The sequence below is a fragment of the Cupressus sempervirens genome, chromosome 5 (genome assembly GCF_028749045.1).
Source record: "Cupressus sempervirens isolate cs-2001-9-10 chromosome 5, ASM2874904v1, whole genome shotgun sequence".
NCBI classification, from domain to species: domain Eukaryota; kingdom Viridiplantae; phylum Streptophyta; class Pinopsida; order Cupressales; family Cupressaceae; genus Cupressus; species Cupressus sempervirens.
Window position 1 is genome coordinate 277,181,601 of NC_143122.1, and position 16,397 is coordinate 277,197,997.

Below are 16,397 nucleotides of genomic sequence, written 5' to 3' on the forward strand. Positions count from 1 at the left end.
GGTTGGTTCCAATGCATCGAGAGGGGTCATAGGTTAACCTATGACCCCTTATCGACGCAAGGGGCTCTAGAACCCCTAGGGATGCAATTGGTTGGTTGTAACATGTCAAGAGGGGTCATAGGTTAACATTTGACCCTTCTGAATGCATGTTAAGATAGTGTATGTTTCTAGGGGCCCTAGGACACCTAGGGATGCATTTGGTCTATTCCAATGCATCGATACGTCTCGACGCATTTCATGGTAGTGTATGTCCCTAGGGGCCCTAGGACCCCCAGGGATGCATTTGGTTGGATCTAATATGTTAAGAGGGGTCATAGTTTAACCAATGACCCCTCTCAATGCATTTCATGACAATATATGTGCCTAGGGTCCCTATGACCCCTACTGACACATGTGATTGGTTCTAATGTGCCAAGAGGGGTCCTAGGTTAACCTATGACACATCTTGATGCATTTCATGACAACCTATGTCCCTAGGGGCCCTAGGGCCCCTAGGGATGCATTTAGCTGGTTTGAATGTGTTGAGAGGGGTCATAGGTTAACCTATGACCCCTGTTGACACATTTCATGACAACGTATGTCCCTAGGGGCCCTAGGAACCCTAGGGATACATTTGGTTAGTTCTAATGCGTCAAGAGGGGTAATAGGTTAACCTATGACCCCTTTCGATGTATTTCATGACAACATATGTCCTTAAGGGTTGTATGACCCATAGGGATACATTTGGTTGGTTCCAATACATCGAGATAGGTCATATGTTAACTTATGACCCATCTCAATGTATTTCATGACAATGTATATCCATAGGGGTCTTAAGACCCCTATAGACGCATGTAGTTGGTTCTAATATGTCGAGAGGGATCATAGATTAATCTATGAACCCTCTCGATGCATTTCATGACAACGTATGTCCCTAGGGGCCCTAGGACCCCTAGGGATGCATTTGGTTGGTTCTAATGTGTCGAGAGGATCTATGACCCCTCTTAATGCATTTCATGATAATGTATGCCCCTAGGGGCCCTAGAAAACCTTAGTATGCATTTGGTTGGTTCCAATACATCGAGAGAGGTCATAGGCTAACTTATGACCCCTCTCAATGCATTTTATATGTCCTTAGGGGCCCTAAGACCCCTACAGATGCATGTGGTTGGTTCTAATGCATTGAGAGGGGTCATAGGTTATGTGGTTGGTTCTAATATGTCGAGAGGGGTCATAGGTTAACCTATGAACCCTCCCAAAGCATTTCACAATAACTTAAGTCCTTATGGGCCCTAGGACCCCTACAGATGCATGTGGTTGGTTCTAATGCATCGAGAGGGGTCATAGGTTAACCTATGACCCCTCTTGATGTATTTCACAACAATGTATGTCGCTAGTGATGCTAGGACTGCTAGAGACACATGTGGTTACATTGAGAGGGGTCATAATATAAGCTATGAACCCTCTTAATGCATTTCATGACAATGTATGTCCCTAATGGCCCTAGGACCCCTAGGGATGCATTTGGTTGGTTCCAATGCTTTGACAGGGGTAACCGATGACCCCTCTTGATGCATGTCATGGCAATGTATTGTTAGGAATAAGGTGTCTCAACCTTCGATAATTCCTATTCGTATTATTTGTTTTGTAAAATGTATTTCTTGTAAATAATGTTGATGTTTCAGCATCTTGAATTATGTATAAGGAGATCATTGCTAAAACGGTTATGACGGATTCTTATGACACATAAAAGCTATGTTAGGAAAATTCAATGACAGGTGAAGACATGTGGCAACTAATAAATTTGAGTACTGTACACTCTACCCCAATACGGTTACCTTTGGGAGTAGCCCTAAAGTGAAGCACATGTTATAAGCATTTTTAGGGTTGTGAAGAGGAAGTATGTGTAATACCCCAAAATTGGCTCATTGCCATGATACCAATTCTGCTCTATTTCTAATCAACTCTAAGTCCTATGTCATTAGGCAAATTCTTATTCTGCTACTCGCTACTTGACTTAAATGTCAGATGCAGAAAACCCTAATCTGCATTCATCATGCTTATTATTTAATTCCTATAGTATTTACTCGTATTAGTCACATTAAACCTATTGATTAATATTTAATTTAATTATTAAATATTTATACTTTAATTAAATTAAATTATATCCTAAGGCTAATGTACTATGAAATTAAATTTATTTAATTTAATAAATGTGCCTATTTTAATTAATTAAATGAAATTATTTAATTAAATGGATAACTTACTTCTAATTAATTAAACAAAGTTATTTAATTAAATGGGAAGCCATTCCTAATTAATTAAATAAAGTTATTTAATTAAATAAGAAAAGTGTCTCTAATTAATTAAATAGAATTATTTAATTAAATAGAAAAGGTAATTATGAGAGCATATCTCATTTTATTAAATTAAATATCTCACCAAAATCTCTCTTCAGTTCAAAAAAGGAAATTCCTAGTTCCCTGCTGATCAAATTAGAAGTGACCCAGATCACTTGCTTTTGCACTAAAGTCTATCCAAGTTGACTGACTCTTACACTCAGATCTGAGTTAGTTAACTCCCTTTAATTTGGGAATCTTCCTTTATGACTGAATTTTATCTTCAATCCTGATCGTTGATTGAAATCAATCTCGATCATTGATGGATTCCAAGAAAGTCTATTTAAGAGACCTTCATCTCTTCATTTTGAGAGGTTGAATGAGAATTTGCATCGAATCATTGCTGGATTGTGCATTCATTTGAGCTCATTACTTTCATAAGATATTCATTTTCTAGTTTAAACTCATTTAGCATAATATGCATACATTTTAGCATAATCTTCTTTTACACATTCTTAGATTAAACGTGCATACTCCATTCTAGATTAATCTGCATTCTCATATAGATTAGTCACATTTTCTTTCAAATCTTTCATTCGTAGAGGGTCTAGTTGCTTAACACCTCAAATCTGAGGATATCTAACAAGAAATTCCCTTTAGATCGAAGATAACACGTCGCCTTGCTAGCTGATTTTCGGATGAACAATCCAATGTTCATTCTCGGATGAATCCACAAATAAGGACCATGTTGAAGTGTGTGTGTGTGTTAGCATAGGCTGCATTTTCACATATACATTTTTGGCACCCACCGTGGGGCCGAGAAAATCAAATTTTCTGGCCTCTTTGTGCATTTTTTAATCATTCTTTTGTTCTTTGTCTGTACTATTTTGTACAAATTCGGAAATCTTCGCATGAGACTATTCAATTTCTCGCGAGGATCTAGAATCTTCACATGAAGATTCTTTCCGTATCACGTGAGAAAGCACCTGAGCGTGTGAATCTTCACGCAGTGCTAATTTCTTTGTGCGGGCTGTATTAGAAATTCACGCGGGTCAAAAAACTTCTTCGCGTAGACTCTTACGAATTTCACGCGAGACTCTGATGATAGAGGCTATTTTTGCATTGATTTTCATGTTTTTTTGTTTTTCTGCTAACGACTCACTATTTCTAGTTTTTCTATATTTTCTAATTTTTTGGAACAGCATAACAGCGATTTGTGAGACAATTGGAAAAGCGTGATAAAGTTGCTAAAAATAGGTAAAATATCCACTAAGCGCATTGCAAGGATTACTAGGTAATTCTCTTTGACTGATAATACTTCATTTGAACCTAAAATGAACATCTCTCATGTCAAGCTTGTGTGTGTTTCCTTCCATGTTCTCATTTTACAACACATGCATAATTTGATACTAGGTTGTGATCTCCATTAGTTTTCATCTAACAGGCTTAGTTACTAGTGATAGATCTAATTAGATATCTTGGGTTATTGGACTCGCTAATCCATTGACCCCTCATTTCACCCTGTGATTGCAAGATCAACACCACATTAAAGGGGAGGGATCTATAGGAAAGAAGCATTAAATGCTCCACTAGGCAACCCTTTTGTGCTTTCTAGAACTCGCTAGTTTTTGAGTTGTGGACTCGTGTTGGCTTGTGTGAGGGGTTAAATGTTCCACATCTTTGGACTCACCTCGCATTAGTTAAAGTGTTAAGTGTACCACCTTGTGCTCTTTGATTGCTTTTGGATGGATTTGCTTTTGAGAATTAACATCTGTACACACATAGTAATTAGGCCCCATGAACACTATTCATGGATCTTGAGAGAGTGGGTTCCTAGTGAAACTCTTCTCTATGACAGATTCCTTGTAGGTGGGGAGGATACTTTGAGCATCTCATAGATAGATGAATCCTCAACTTTTTGATTGAGGCATCCTTTCTCCAGAGAGGTTGATAGATCATTGGGAGTTGATATCATAGATCTTTTAGAGATACTCTTAGTTTAGTGTGTCAGATTAATCTATCTACTTTGATTGGGCTAAAAGTGAAAAGGTGTCAAAACCTTGAATTTGGAAGCTAAGTCCCCTTGTGGTAAACTATTGTGAGTCATTCACCTTTAGAGAGGGTTAACCGTAGCAGACAATCCCTCTACAGGGAAAATTGTGTGGACAGAACCTCAAGCGATAATAGCCATTTTTGACGTGGTAGTGACAACTGCTATATAAATGTCCTTGTGGAAGAAATCTCCATGGGTGTGGTTCTTTGTGGGTTGTCAGATCTCCTTAGCAGCTCTTGAAGATTAAGTTCTCAGACTGTGTTGAAACCTCGGTGCATCGAGATTGGAGTTCACCCCTGTGAGTCATAAAAATTGTAGAGTCAAAACATTACTAAAAACCTTAGAGAGGCCAACTTTTATTTTCTAGGGATGTATGCGTGATTGCAAAACCTTTCGAAAACATATTCAATTAGCTCTCTTAGGAATCAGCGTGTAGTAAGTCACTTGATTGTTCATGCAAAAGGTTGCTTTTGCCCTTGCTCATTGTTTTCAGACATGCTTGATATCACCTGCTTGCTGTTCTATGTGCCTGTTTATTTGCTTGCTTACTAAAACGATCAAATTTGCCAAAACAATGACTTGATTTTGACTACGTACTTGTCATTTAAATCAAACTAAAAAATTATGAACTAAAAGCACTGTCCAAACATCTTGCAAGGTCAACCTCTCTGTCTGTTAAATTGAACTTGTCTCAAAAATCTACCCAATATGTCTAAAAAGTCTAGAAACCTTGTCAAAATTAGTTGCTATTGTAAAACTGGTCTGCCTTCTCCCCCAAAATCATTTGGGTGTCGCATGAAATCATCTGGTCCTTGCATAAAATCATTTTTTCTCGTGCAAAATTAAACCTTTGTCGTCAGTCTTCATGTGACCCTGTAAACTTCTTCGTGCGAAATTAAAACACTGTCATTGACCTTTGCGCAATCTAGGAAACTTCTTCATGCAGACTGTAAAAGTTTCTCACGTGAGACTTTGTTAGCATTACCAATTTGGGTCTATTTTAGCTATCTGCAGCCTGCATTTTATCTTGTTTTGCATCCTTTTATCGCTCTCTATCTACAAACAATCATGAAATAGTGACACTTCACTTAGCTGAAGACTTGTGTCTTGCACCTTGACTAGTCTCGTCTCATAAGTAATTTTTGGTCCTTGTCTTAATGCCTGTCATACTTTGTGTCGCATTGGTCATAATCTCTAGCTATTATAGCCTTTAAATCAGACCATTTGTGCCTTAGTGAACAACATTCTTACTATTATCTTGTCCTTTTTGAGACTCAGTCTTAGTGTAGTCCTTGTCCAGGTTCTAGCTTCTTGTCCTTGTCTATGACTATCACAACCAGAAGCAACAACATGTTTTATCCCTATAACCTTAGACATGGTCATGCTAGGGGTCATAATCATGGAAGAGGCTACTTACCTTTCATTAGGTAATCTGTATCCAGTTTGGCTAGTGAGGCATCTTCACAATCTCCCTCACTTGCTAGGTCATCTCGAGTTCAGCAAAAATTTTCCATAAATTTGCAACACATTAGGAATCCTTTGTACCAAGAGGATACTGAGATAGGTAGAGGTCCTACATTCCCAAACACAATGTATGATCCTTTCTCCAGAGAACCTTTTGAAACACAACACACTGATACTGAACACGTTCCTATAATGACTAATAATGAACTTGAACATGGTAGTCATAGTCGACATCAAGAACCACCTAGGAATGACAAAACGAAAGAGAAAGACTATGACACTGATGAGGAATAGGAAGAAGTAGAAATCCTCCCTGAACACATAGCAAAATGTCGAAGAGACAAAAACTTCCAAAAGGTCATGGGAATCTTACTCAATGAAGAGAAAGAAAAATACTTTCTCAAACTTGCCCAAGAGGGAGCAAAGTTACCTTCTCATTTCAATGTAGAAACTATTGTCAAAACTAAAGAAGAAACTGAGATCTCTAAACTCCAAAAAGAATTGAAAATTATGTAAGACCAATTAGCTCAGATGATGCCTAAGAAAGAGAAACCCACAAAGACATACACATTGGATGCTCTTTGTTCATTTCCATTTGAGAAAAGCATAAACATTCCGCCTTTCCCATGAGGCATAGAGCTACCCAAATATGATAAGTACTTTTGTACTAATAATCCCCAAGATCACTTGTGGGAATTTGGTGCTTTGTCTATGGAGTTTATACATGATCAATCCTATCTCATGCGTTTATTCCCTAGAAGCCTAGGTGGTTAGGCTTTGGAGTGGTTCTCACATTTACCTCCTGGTATCAAAATGTTGACGAAATTGCCAATCTCTTTGTTCAACAATATTCTCATAACATTCAACATCCTGTCAATATTCGAGATCCATGCAACCTTAAATAGAAAGTTGGTGAGCCTTTTCTCACATTTCTCAAATGGTGGAGACAACTATACACTAAGTATTCTCGAAAAATTCTAGAAATGAAGAAGCTTGACATTTTCACTAATAACCTCCTACCTGATTTCGAATACAGAGTCCAACTTCAAGGTCCACGTACCTTTCAAGAAATGATTACATAGGCTATCCATATTCAGGAATTTATGGTTAAGAAAGGTGAGCTCACTTTTTAGAGAGACATAAAACAAGGTTCCACTTCCAACAAGGATAAAACCAAACATGTCAACAAGAATTGAGAAATTGTACATGATGGAGTTGTTGACAATGTCACACCCAAATCGGCTAAAGTTACGTTTAATCTCAGAGACTGCCTCAAAGTGGCCAAAAGTGCTAAGAAACCTCCCCATGACAATAAGACATCTGGGAAGAAACCAAGAAACTCATGGACAACATGCCCCAAGCGAGAGTATACACCTTTGGGAGAACCTTTGGATGTGGTTTACAAAACATTGCTACAACATAAGCTTATTTCACCAATGGATAACCCTCATCCCTATGATCCACAACCACATCCACCATGGTGGAATGAGACCTCATTTTGTGAGTATCACCAAAACAAGGGACACAAAACCAACAACTGTATAAACTTGGATCATAAAGTTGAGGACATGATTGATGCTGGTGATCTTGTGGTAGATGGACATAGCAAAAACTTGGACCACAAGGCGTTCAAAGAACCTTTCCCAGCTTATGAAAAAGGAGAGACTTTGAAACCAGAACCCTACAATAAGGTCAACTATACATATTCCAATGATGACAATGTCATTCACATGGTTGAACCTGTAGATTTTGAATACTATGATGTTATTACCATAAAGGGCAAGGAAGATAATGAAAAACCCAAGACACCATTTTTCTTGAGGGGCCCTACTTCCAATGAGATAGATAATATGCCTTCACAACACTATGCTAATGCTATTACTCACTCTCATGCCAAGTTGGTGCTCAAAGGCCCTGCGCCTCCTACTTCAAATCCTAAACAACATAAAGACAAAGCCCTTGCTGGTCCATCTGGTAAAGGTACAAAACCCACAATGAACTTGACTGCAACTAGTTATAGTGTTCTCAATCAATTGAAATGAACTAATGCTCAGATTTCCATTTTTGAGCTGCTTAAAATCTTGCCTGCTCACAGGAAAATTCTAGACAAAGTCCTTACTGAGGCAAATGTTCCTCAAGTTCTTGATCTTGAGCGATTTCAATCCATGGTAGGTCACCTAACCTCACCTTATCTTTGACCTTCTCTGAGGAGGATGATAACTCGCTGAATCACCCACACAATTAGCCTCTACACATTGAGGTTATGATCCACCAGACACGTGTTCATTGGGTACTCGTTGACAACAATGCTAGCCTAAATATTGTCTCTGTTGCTCTTCTTAGACAATTGAATTATTCTGAGGACTCTGTTGATCCTTGACGAAAGATCACTATTAAAGTGTACAATGAAGTGGAACGAAAGTCACTAGGTCATGTGGTTTTACCAATTCGTGTCATTCCTATCGAAAGGGATGTCACTTGTTAGGTGCTTGACATTCCCTTGGCCTACAACATTCTGTTGGGATGGCCATGGATACATGAGATGCACATTGTGCCATTCACATACCATCAATGTATCAAGTTCCCATTTCATGGTTCCGAAGTTACTATTCTTGCCACTACTAGCTACACCTGCAATATGCTCAAAGCTGCTGAAACTTTTGTCCCTGCTAACCATGAGTCTACTAATTATCATGGCAATAAACTGAAACAAATTGAGCAGTCATTCAAACTAAAAGAAATTGGTATGGGAGAGTACCACATTGAACTAGTGCTATCATTGACATCTCTCCCAGAGTCTCCTCGACATTATGGGAGACCCTCAGAAGTAAAGAAGTCATTCGTGTTGACACCTTAGACCAAGTATAATGGCAATTTTGTCAAGGCTACAGTTCCCTTAGAAGATGAAAGTGAAAATAGAACCATTACTGCATGGCTTTACAAAGAAGAGGCTCTAGTGGACCTAATATAACAAGCTCAAGAAATCACTCCTAAGAAATATGGACCTGGTCTTAGGCTTATGAAGCATTTTGGTTACAAGGGAACTAGCCCTATTGGGTGTAATAATAATGGCCTAATTGATCCTATCAAAGAAAAAGCTCGAAGCAATAGTGATACAACTGGACTAGGGTTTAAGAAGGTCCCTTTCCATTTGGGATCAAATCAATTCATCCCCAAACCTGAGAGTTCATCTAAAAATGAGTCACAAGCTAAGTCAGATACTCAAGAGGAAGAATCTGATGATGAGGATTCCTACCCTCATCCTATTCCTGATGATCTCGCTAAATTCTTTGTTGAGCCAGATAACTTTGTACCATGTGTTAGCACTGTGGATGATACTAGTGATTCTTCTAAGGACAATACTGAGCAACTCAAATATCATTTAGAAAAGGGACAATCTAGTCAGTCCTGGCATATTGAGTATTTGTGTAAGAATCTAGAGGCTGAAGGAGAGTATGTTCCTATCACTGTTGGGGAGTTCTATAGTCTCTCACTATTGTGGCAGTGTCAGATCCCAAAAAAGTAAAAAAAAAAGATGTATCCAAGGGTGAAAACCTCTCCGAGGTACCCGTGGATGAGATATTTGATGTCCTTCCCAGTCACTTTCAGGAGAGATCATTAGTATTAATAGAACCAATGCAACCAATTAATCTAGGCACAGAAGAACATCCTCATATGATACATCTGGCACAGTCACTATCACCTGAAGAGAAGGAACAATTCATTACCTTTTTCAAAGAAAAAAAAAAAAATTTTGCTTGGACATACTCCGACATGCCAGGATTAGATCCTGATCTTATCATGCATCACTTGTCCATAGCACCAGGCATCCAACTAGTTAAATAGAAGCTTTAGAAAATGCACCCTCACATTGCATTGCTCATCAAAGTAGAATTGGAGAAACTTCTAAAGGCTGGTTTCATCCATGCAATTGATTATGTTGAATGAATATCCAATATTGTTCATGTTTCTAAGCACGATAAATCTATCAGGGTTTGTACATACTTACATGATCTTAACTTGGCATGTCCTAAAGATGACTGTCTACTTTCTAATATTGATATGATCATGGACATGATGGTTGGCTATGAGATGTATTCATGGATGGTTTTTCTAGATACAATCAGATAAAAATTGTGTCAAATGACCAAGAGAAAATGACTTTCACATGTGCATGGGGAACCTTTTGGTGGAATGTGATGCTATTTGGTTTGAAGAATGCTGGTGCTACATATCAACGGGCTGTTACTACAATTTTTCATGACATGATGCATAGAACCATGGAGGACTACATTGATGATACCTTGGTCAAAAGTGCTAAATGCAATACTCATCTACAAGATTTGGGTCCCATCCTAGATCGTATGGAAATGTTTAATATTCAACTCAATCCTAAGAAATGCACATTTGGTGTCACATTAGGGAAGTTTCTAGGATAAATTATTTCTGCAAAAGGAATTGAAGTAGAGCCAGAGTAAGTACAAGCGATAATGGACATGCCACCAACTCAGAACATCAGTCAAATGAGTGGACTATAGGGAAGGCTTCAATCTATTCACAGGTTTATTTCACAATTGGTAGATAGATCACAACCCTTCACAAAGACCTTACATAATGGTGTGAAATTCAATTGGAGCTAGGATTGTGAGCAAAGCTTAACACAGATCAAACAATATCTTGTTAGTCCTCCAATCCTTATGCCTCCTATTCATGGGAAGTCTTTGCTTTTATACATTTCAGGCACTAAAACATCTTTGGGAATCCTATTGGCTCAAGAAGATAAAGACAACAAAGAAAGAGCTATTTACTACTTGAGCCGAACACTGGTTTCTTATGAGAAGAGCTATAGAATTATTGAGAAAGCTTGCTTGGGAGTTGTCTTTGCTTCCTAGAAGTTGAGACACTACATGGTTGCTCACACTACATGGCTTGTGGCTAAAATAGATCCACTAAAGTACTTGCTCAGTAAGGCAGCTCTCACAGTAAGATTGACTAAATGGGTCATGATACTCAATGAGTTTGACATCCAATATGTGGAACACAAAGTTATAAAGGGATAGGCAATTGTAGACCAGCTAGCCGAGGCACCCATACAGAGTCTTCTACCAATGAACATTAATTTCCTAGATGAGTCAATTTTGACACTCATGCAACATACATGGGTTATGTTCTTCGATGGGTCCTTCACGCAACAGGGATCAGGTGCCGGATTACTCTTTATTACACCATAGAGATACTCATTTCCGAAAGTGTACAAGATTATGTTTCCTTGTACAATTTTTTTTTTTGAATATGAGGCTTTGATCAATGGCATGAAAATTACAGCTAAATGGAGAGTGGATCAGTTAGACATATTTGGTGATTCTCAGCTTGTTATCAACTAGGTAAATGATGTGTATCAAACAAAGGATGAGAAACTAATTCCTTACAAGCACATGGTTGATGACTTGAAGAATTATTTTGCACACATCACCTTCCAGCAAGTTCCATGAGTAGATAATAAAGTGGTTGATGCCATAGCCACTCTGGCCTCCCTAATATAAATGCCAGAAAATGATCTCTGACATGAGTTCTTGGTGGAAGCGTTACACTACCTAGCCTATGACACACCTGATTCTAGGATGATCTATTCTATTATAGGACAAGAATCATCCTACTACCATCACATCTATTCCTACCTTCGTAATCAAACCATTTCAGAAGGTTTGACTCGGAATGAGAAATGTTACCTAATTTGTAATGCTTCACATTATGTTATTATTGCTGACGATATGTATAGGAGAGGTCTCGACGAAACACTCCTTAGGTTTTTAGAACCTGACGAGTTCAAATGTGCACTAATCAACGTTCATGAAGGCATTTGCAGATCTCATTCCAATGGCCTGACACTAGCTCACAAACTCCTTTATGCTGGTTACTACTGGCCCAAAATGGAGCAAGAAGCTATCAAGTACACTAGGTCCTGCAAGCAGTGTAAACTATACAGGAATCTTATTCATGCTCCAGCCAGAGAGCTGATTCCCTCTACTACAACATGGCCATTTCAACAATGGGCCTTTGACTTGGTGGGGTAGATTCACCCAACCTCCTCTAATGCACATAAGTTCATTATCATAGCTACAGATTATTTCACAAAATAGGTAGAGGTAGTGCCTCTCATAGTTGCTGATGGAAAAATTGTAGCACTTTTCATCACAAACTACATCATCTATAGGTATGGTGTACCATCCTCAATCATTACTGATAATGGAGGACAATTCAAGAATAAAGACCTCAAGGAACTGTGCAAGAAATTCAAGATCACACAACATTGGTCTTCCATTTATTATCCCCAGGGTAATGGCCATGCTAAGGTATCTAATAAGGCAATCCTCAAAAATTTTCATCGCATAGTCAGAAAATCAAGGAGAGACTCGTATCTCTAGATCAATCCAGCTTTGTGGGCATATAGGAAAAGCATCATAACTCCAATGGGCATGACTCCTTTTGCGTTGGTGTATGGGGCGGATGCTGTGCTTCTAATATAGGTTGAGATTCCTACCTTGAGAATCTCTATGAAAGGCTTTATCACTGATGATGACTATAGGATAGCTCGGCTTCAAGAGCTTGTGTTACTGGATAAATGACGACAAGTGGCATGTGATCATCTATGAGCATATCAACAAAGAATGGCACAAAGCTACAATCGAAGGGTCAGGCCACGTGACTTCCAGCTGGGTGACCTCGTCCTGAGAGAGAACCCTAAGAATCAACAACAGCGAGTGCAAAAGGGAAAGTTTGAACCAAACTGGCTTAGTCCATACATCATTACTGCAGTATATGGATCTAGTGCCTATCAGCTTTCCACAATCGAAGGAGACATGCTTAAAGAACCTGTCAACATTCTCCACTTGAAGCAGTTTTATAGTTGATTTAATCTCAGCAAGCTCTTTGTACATATCTAAATATCCCAAAAAAAATTATTACCCTGGTGAAAACCTAGCAATAGGCGCCTTGGTAACACCCAAAAAAGTGAAAAATCTCAAAAATACAAAAAAAAAGAAAAATACAAAAAAATTGAAAAACAAGAAAAGTTCCATTGGTGAAAACCTGGAAATAGACATCATGGTAGCAAAAAAAGAAAAATCTTGCCAAGAAGGTGAAAACTTGCTAAACATGCAGCTCTTGTTCCCAATGCTCCATCTTGCAGCACATCTTCTGGCTATTCTATACAGTCACTTTCATGTTTTCGCTTTCCTGCTTTTCCTACTCATGTATCCATGGATTGAGTCTTGTTACAGCTTTGGGACATTCCCCCTTAGTTTCACTATTTTTGAGATTCTCCTCATATAATCTCCTTCACGACAGTCACCAGTGGTCCTCACTACATCTGCCTACTATTGCTAGTGTCACTCTTTTCGAGATTCTCCTCATGGAATCTCTTTCGTGACAGTCACCAGTGGTCCTGACTGCATCTGCCTACTATCGATAGTGTCAGTCTTTTTGAGATTCTCCTCATAGAATCTCTTTCGCAACAGTCACCAATTATTTCAACTATGTCTGCCTACTATTTCTTGAGTCATGTCTCCAAATTCCTTTATAAAAGATCTCTCTTGCATCAATCACCAGTCCTCTTGGCTATGTCTATCTACTGTCACTCAGTCCTTCTTAGGTTCTTCATCATGAAGATTCCTCTTTGACCTTAGTCACTAGTCATTTTGACTGCATCTACCTACTATTGTCACCTTACTAAAGAGATTTCTTTCAAATATGTTCTGGACATTAACACTTGATGTCAATCCCAAAAATATTGAACTCAAAAATGATATACTTGTTTGGGTATGCTAAGCTTTTTCTTTGTTTTCTTTGTTTTTTCTTTATCATGTCCCTTCGAGCAACTCGATGATGTCATTTCTGATTAGAGAAGTAATGACTGGGAGCATGATCTTTTCTTTTCTTTCTATTTGTGGTTTGGTTCCAATAAGTTGGTATATTCCTATAAAATGGGTGTCTACTATAAGAGCCTCCATCTTGTATTGGATGGCTGTGTGTACCTCAACTCTTTTTATACGAATACATCAATAACATTGGTTCTTCTCCTTGTTTGTTGGAGTGAAATCTTCATGCTATAGTAAATATTGATACTCATCCTGCTAAGTGAATGTACGAGTCACTGCAAGTATATCTAGCGCACTTCTGTCTTAGGTTACGAACGTAAAGGTCATTGCGAATAGAATAAATACTGAATGCTTAGCATAAGAGGGATCTCCTGTCTATTTGGTGTGTCTATCATGCAAGCAACATTCTGGTCATCCTAGCATTTATGCTTTGATGCTTATGTTAACTTGCTACATTAAAAGGGATAAATGTTCTGGTCATTCTGGCTGCTTGTGCCTCGAATGCTTACATTTAATCCCGAAAAACCAATAATGTATGTTATATTCATATTTTCATGATTGCAATGTCAGTGGCAATTGTATGATCTACGAGCTTTGTTCTATATCAGGTGATGATTAAATATCAAGGCTTGGTAACCAGACCTAGGGTTGTATTTAACATAGTCTTGCATTACATACTTCATTTGCATAAGCATGCAATTCGATGGTCATTCTATTCCTACCCTTTGTAATGAAGGATTGGAGGGCATCTCCACATGTATCAGATTCCTCCATGGTTGCACAAGAATTTGGTTTGTCAATTCACACTCCTCAATGGAATCCCTATCACTGTCAAACAACAACATGCAACACGACATGAGATGTCAGCCTATGCATATGCATTCTATCCAAGTACACCATACATCTTATGTACATCAAAGTAAAGAAAAAATAGACAATGACATGTACACAAGAATACTTGGCTCAAGATCTCGTATATATATCAAAAGAATATATTAGTACAAAAAATGGGCACTACTCGAGTGCAATCAATAAAAAAATGATACATGTGGTGTTAGCACACCAATCGATACATAGCTAGAGATCAAAATCACAGTCAACCATAGAGTGTCTAACTCTATCCCATACCCTCACCTCCAAGAGGAGTAGGAGTAGCAGGTGGTAGAGGTAGTGATGGCATATCTAGTCTGACAGGAGGTCGTGCACCTCCAGACTCTTGGGCATACTGAGAAAAGTGTTGAAACTGAAGTGTCTCATTAGGCACTGCACTCGTATACGTAGCATAATAGTATGTTGCCCAAGCTAACTAGAAGTGGACCGCATCCTTTTCCATCTCTAATCTCTACTTTTTATTCTCCATGCACTCTCTCCATCAGTCTGTCTCCCACTATCTCTCCACCAGTTGTGCATCTTGGACTACCACTAAAATTTGTAGGTCCCCCAACTGCCGAGAGGCCTAGCAGATCCGCTCTTGATACCATCATACCATGTCTTGCACCCCAGCTGCCGATCGATCTGACATATCCTCATCTAGCATCTTTGGTGCCTGCCACTATGGAGGTGCCTACGGCAGTGGTGGCACCTGCTGCTATGGAGCCTCTTGTTGTGGGGCCTTCTCCTCTATCCTCTGCCTGCGGCGTCGACTCTGTCCAGTCCCACTACCCTTGACACCTAGGTCCAATCCCATATGACGTAGGGGAATCAACATTTATTGTACCCACTATCAGACTTGTGGCTACTACTATGGCTGAACTGGTGGCTATGGCTGTGCCTGCTACTACTGGGGCACCTATCTCTCTGCCTACCCTGCCATCCCCACTAGATCTATAAAATATGGGAATGGATGGCTAATAAAAAATGCTTGATATGTAGGTAGCATCCCTACATCTACTACCTCTGGCAAGTAGTCCTACTGAACTGCAGCTAGGCTACAAATATCTATCATGGACTGCACTGAGTCCATCCATGCTAGCCAACCCCACAATATCCTTCTACAACCTAGGATGGCGCAGTACTTAGAAAAAATGACCTATGGTTGGCCATACTACTACCACACCCATGATATCACAAATCTCTCAATAACAGATGTAGTCTTGCCTGCTAGAGGTTGAGAACTGAACATCCATGGTAGCCATTTGGGGGCATCATCTCAGTCCTCTATCTCTCACCAAGGTTGCCATACAACGAAGACTAGGTCATCAAGACATATCCTCCACTGCTCTATCTTCCCCAGGTGGACCTAGGTAATGTGTCCTTGATATCTGCATATATACGGCTCCATGGGCTCTCTGGCATCCTCAAAAATTGACCTGCATATGGGAAGATGTTCCTAGGCCTAGATCTGCAATACATATACTCCTGCTACCATGGTCTTCTTATCATGGAAGATGACCTCGTGTATCTCATGAAAAAGGTGAACCAACATGTACTAACCCCACCCAAAGATCTCAGGTGCCTCCAACATCCTACAAAGCATGGCACCCCACTCACACTCCAAACCATGCTATCCTCTATCAGGACATAAGAAATGGCTTAGAAATATAGCTAGCACCAATGCTAGCCTATGTGTTAGTCCATAAGTGTGCATAAGCTCATCCCAGCTGATGGCCCTGCCCCTTAGTAGCTCGCACCCAAATACAATGGATAGTGCCTCTGACCCTGCTCGGGGCACTGTATCATAGATGA